Source organism: Marmota flaviventris, chromosome 7 (genome assembly GCF_047511675.1).
Source record: "Marmota flaviventris isolate mMarFla1 chromosome 7, mMarFla1.hap1, whole genome shotgun sequence".
NCBI lineage: Eukaryota > Metazoa > Chordata > Mammalia > Rodentia > Sciuridae > Marmota > Marmota flaviventris.
In genome coordinates, this window is record NC_092504.1 from 30,119,476 (window position 1) to 30,124,748 (window position 5,273).

General features: G+C 43.2%; 1 long non-coding RNA gene across 1 annotated transcript; it reads left to right on the forward strand.

The window, feature by feature from the left end:
- Window positions 1-2,304: 2,304 nt before the first annotated feature.
- Window positions 2,305-4,087, forward strand: LOC114094513 (uncharacterized). The gene is made up of 2 exons (XR_003583045.3): window positions 2,305-2,775; window positions 3,773-4,087. It is a non-coding gene; the product is annotated as an uncharacterized lncRNA (long non-coding RNA).
- The last annotated feature ends 1,186 nt before the right edge of the window (window positions 4,088-5,273 follow it).

Consider the following 5,273-nt stretch of genomic DNA (forward strand, 5'->3'; position numbering starts at 1 on the left):
GTCGAATAAAGAAATAATAACACCTACTAGCTGGGAAATCCAGGTGCAGTGGTAGCTTCAGGTATGGCTAGATCCAGGATTAGAACAATGGTATTAATGTTCTGTTTTTCATCTCCATTGTTCAACTCTGCTTCTCTGGTGATGACATTAGGGCTGTACATTAAAGGTAAATGTAATAATAGCTAAACTTGATGGAATGATGGAAATGTGCCAGATTCTCAGTTACATTTTTCAGATGCATTATCTTCCTTAATCTTCCGAATAGCATCAAGAAGTAAGCATTACTACTATCCCTTGTTCAGGAAACTGAGGCTTAGAGAACTTAGTAACCATTCAAAGCCACACCCCTTAGTAAATGAAGAGCCAGAATTGGACTTAGGGTAATCTGACCACAAAGCCCTTGCTCTACATGGTTCTCTGTCCATTTGAGTCTTAAACAAGAAAAGAATAAGAAAGAAAGAAAAATCCCACTGGGTACCATCTTGTTAAAACAGTGGTTTAAGCCAGGCATGGTGGCTCATGCCTGTAATCCCAGCAGCTCAGAAGACTCGTGAGTTCAAAGCCAGCCTCAGCAATGGTGAGGTGCTAAGCAACTCAATGAGACTCTATCTCTAAATAAAATACAAAATAGGGCTGGGGATGTGGCTCAGTGGTCATGTGCCTCTGAGTTCAATCCCTGGTATCAAAAAACAAAACAGTGGTTTACAGATGAGGAAATAAGATTCAAGGTGGTTAAGTAAATTGCTCAAGATCATGGGCAGGCACCATGCAGCAACTGAAGCAAGAGAAGAAGACATGGTCCCCACTGGGCTGCTGTGTGCGATTGTGCAGCTTGAGCCCTGCACAACAGTGCCTTGGCCCACTGAGGAGGATGGAGGCTGCAACTCAGCCTGAATACAAACCATGACCCTGACCCTACCGAAACACACAAAGTCTTCTTTACTGACCCAACTGTGTCTATGAGCCCGCATCAATGGGGAAGAATTTATAAATCAAGCAAAGTCCCTAGGTGGGCTTACAGGAAACCTTTCAAAGGAAGCATGGAAAACAGATGATTACAAAAGAACACAGTAGTGAGGAGAAGACTTCCCCCAGGAGCTAAGTGACAGGGACCTGGTTGCTCACCCTTGCCCAGTCCAGACTTGAATAGATGAGTGGCCCACCTGGTCTGGTCACAGGACACAGGGCTACAGGGCAGGTGATTTCATGTGGCAGGGAGTACTGTGACCCTTCAGAGCCTGCTCTCTGGATTGAGAGTTGTTCAATGTAGAAAAGATGTATTCAAGAGCATGGGAACCACTGGAGACTTATCAGTCTGATATGGAAAGACAGAAGTGGCTAAAAGCTATTTGAGTAGCAACTGTCACTTGTCTATTTTATTATCATCCCCTGCAACAGAGTCCTAATGCTCTGTAAGATTGGACACCCATATATGACACAGGTGATTAATCTAAGCTGACTGTCAAAGTTTCGTTTCCTTCCTGAGTAAAGTCAAATACAAGGAATTGGTAAAGTAGTTTTTTATTTGGCAGGTGATCCCAGGAACTGTTTAGAAACACATGCTCAGAGATGAAAGAAAATGTATACCAAGCATCAAACACAAAGCCCTGATCACAATAGGCCCAATTTGATAACCTTGACAAAGTTCCCTCCTGGCTTAACATAGAAGTATCTAGACCATGTAGGAGCTGCGTTACATGTGTACTAGAGTGGATGGTGTCTTCATGTCTCATCATTCATCAGTGGGATCATTTTCAACACATGCTAGTATATGCAGCTCCTGGGGCTAACTAACATGTTTGAGACCCATGGCAACTATGAATCAATCAGTGTTCCAAGGAAGTTAATGACAGGATTGGCCTTGCCCTGTGAAGAATGGGGCAATTGCGTCTTTCAAGGATTGGGCAAAGAAAGATCCCTCTCCTTGTGTGTTGTCTCGCTGAGCTTTAATGGAACTTTCAAAACATAAAAACACCTCTGGTCAAAGTGGGAGGGAAGTGAGAAGGAATTTCGGCAGAGCTCTTAAAACACATACCCTAATGAGGAACCACAATCTTTTCTTGCTTTCTCTCTTGGAATAGTTTCTCCTAGGCTCAAGACTGCCAAATAGAGACTACATTCCCCAGCATCCCTTGCAGCTTGACATAGTCATGTGACTGTGTTCTCTCCAGTGCAGGCTGAGAGTACCTCATCTTCCTCTTCTTTTCAGAGGAAATTGCTTTCCTCTTCCTGGAAGCACTTGACTCAGCTTTGATTATGTGATAGAGTATTTAGTGGGAGTTTTAACTTAGAATAAGGTGCCCCCTCTGTAGGTGAAGTTTAGGATGTCAGAGGGAAGACGTATCAAAAAGCTTTGAAACTAGAAAAAACTTATTAGGAAGACATATCAAAGAGCTACTGATCTCTCTCTCGATCTCTCTCTCTCTCTCTCTCTCTCTCTCTCTCTCACACACACACACACACACACACAGAGTTCATGCAACATTACATTTACTTCCTCCCAGGAGGCAGTGGTGGGGGATGAGTTTTATTTTCCACAACCCTGTGGCTGGTCAGTCTTTCTTTTGCCTCCACTGCTGACCACCAGGCAGTGTGTCAGTGACCTCAGGCAGCCAGATTTCATCCTCTTGTCCACAGAGGGAGGTTGGAATCTCCTCCAAACTGCATGTCACAGTTTGCAAAACCCAGTTCAGTATGAGTTGAACGATGCAAGAGACCCGTGCTCATGACAGAGGAGCAGGCTGACTTCATGCAAGCCCTGGCACTGAGCAGCAGGTCAGTCTAGATACTGTAATGCCCCCACTGTCTTTCTCTTCAATGCAGCTTGTCTACATTGCTTGGTTTGGGGATCTAAACACATTTTCCTTTGTTTTTAAACTGATTCTAAAGTATTCAAGAATCCATTTCTTTTTTAGGGGGTGAGGGGTGGTGCTGGGGATTGAACTCAAGGGCACTCAACCACTGAGCCACACCCCCAGACCTATTTTGTATTTTATTTATAGACAGGATCTCACTGAATTGAGATCCTGTGCCTCATCATTGTTGGGCTGGCTTTGAACTCATGATCCTCCTGTCTCAGCCTCCTAAGCCGATGGGATCATAGGTGTGTGCCACTGCATCCAGCCAAGAATACATTTCATATGAACATTTTTGCAATGTGCCTTAAGTTCATCATGTTTATGATTTGTCAAAGTGGGGTGTAAACATTCTATCAAAGTGTGTTGGCCATTGTGGTCTACTTTTGTGGAAAGAGGGAGTGAGGCATACTTTAAATACTTCCTCCTCCAGCCAGGAGGCTGAAGCAGGAGGATTGCAAGTTCAAAGCCAGTCTCAGCTACTTAGCAAGGCCCTAAGCAACTTAGCAAGACTCCATCTCAAAATTAAATTTTTTAAAAAGGGCTGGGGACATGGCTCAACCCAGTGGTTGAGCACCCTGGGTTCAATCACTGGAATAAAAAAAAAAGGAAAAATACTTCTATAAACCATACATATAAAAAGGATGCAGTTTCTGAGAAAAAGGAAACATGTGATTCCTGAGTGACCACATACAGCCCAGCCATTCTGTCTGCATAGACTGCCTGGACTGTCTCTGAACAGAGAAAGGTTTTTTTTTTTTTTTTCTTTCTTAATCCACTGCATTTTCTTTTATTGCTTTTTTAAAGTTGCTTAACTTTTATCCTGACAAGTAAAACACATAAGTAGACAATCAACATTTGCTGAATATTGAGGAAGTGTATGAATGACATGTAAGTGAATGTATATTTCCTCATAGGCCTGGAACAATGGATCTTCCTGTACCATTTTGCTTGACTTGTTTCTGGAACAATGTGTCTCCAAAGATACCAACCTGAGCAGGGTCGTGTGAGGACAGGAATGCCAATAGCAGAGGGGCATGGGGCCACCTCTGCTCAAGCAGCTGCTGGTGGGATGCTGGGACACTGGGGTGGAAACCCTGGCCTCCACGCACTCTGGGGAATGAATACGACAGTATCACCAACCGCCCCAGCAAACGCTCATGTGTCAGAGATTTTTTGAAATGAAAAATTCAAGAGCAGATGGCAAAATAAAGACTCTTTACAAATGTGAAGTCTATGCTTTGTCTGTGTGCACATTACACGTTTTGTGTGCCATCAACATTTATGCCACTTCTTATGGATAATGAGCTCACTTTGCCAGCTCCATTTATGGCTAATAACAATCAACAATCCCAGTTATTGACATTTCAGTTGTCACCTTCCACCACATGAATATTTATTGTCAGCACTAATAGACACAGAAAAGAAAACTGTTGAAGGTGAATGCCAAAGCAGGTCTCAGGGCAAAAATAGTCTTTTTCTTTACTTGAAGCATCTTGATCTAAACACTGCAAGAAAAACATTGGCACGGTGGATGTCTTAGAAGAATATGTTGATTATTAGGGTAAAGGGGGAAGGTGAGCCAGGAGCCTATAGGACTTGTTTGATGTATAAAATAAGCAGCAGATGTGAAGCCTTGGTCCCCAGAGTGGTTTTGGAAAGTGCTCTGTACCTTTAAGAGGGGAGGCTTAGTGGGAGGTCCTTAGGTCATTGAAGATGCCCCTTTGAGGGGACTGTGGGATGCCAGTCTTTCTCTGTACTAGTTCCAGATGTATTTGATTTGCTTGCATTTGCCACCCTTGACAGAACTGAGCTGATGCAGGTGACATGCCTTTGAACCCCCAAACTGTGAATGAAATAAACCTTTTCTCTTTATAAATTAGTTGCCTCAGGTATTTGATCGTGGTGATAGAAAACTGACTAACACAACAGGCTCTGGATCTATTAGAGCCAGACTGTCTAAATATTTTTTTAGGTTTAGAGGTCATGTAAGAGGCCCATTTCCTGCTCCAGACAAGATAACAAGCACGTGACTACACTGGGTAAGGCAAAGGGTGCCTTATTGGAAAGATAGTCTGAGGGATGATATTCTATTCATTCATCCCAATGACTAGTGGTCATCTAAATTATAAATTTCTATCTTCTCTGCAGACATGGGTCACACCTGCTGGTCTGTATGCTGGTTCAGCTACAACCACAATAGATTTTATTCTCTTTCCTACTAATTATGACTTTTGAATTCTTTAGTCATCCACTTCCCTTCACATGACCAGCTCAGCAGAAATGAACTACAACAAATATGGGCTCAGAGCTGGCCATCTGCCAATCATTCTCTGCATGGAAAGAGCAGAACTTTTGGCTACCTGCCATGCCACATGCGGCAGGGTCTGGGCAGTTCTTTAGAGGACGCTTGTGGAC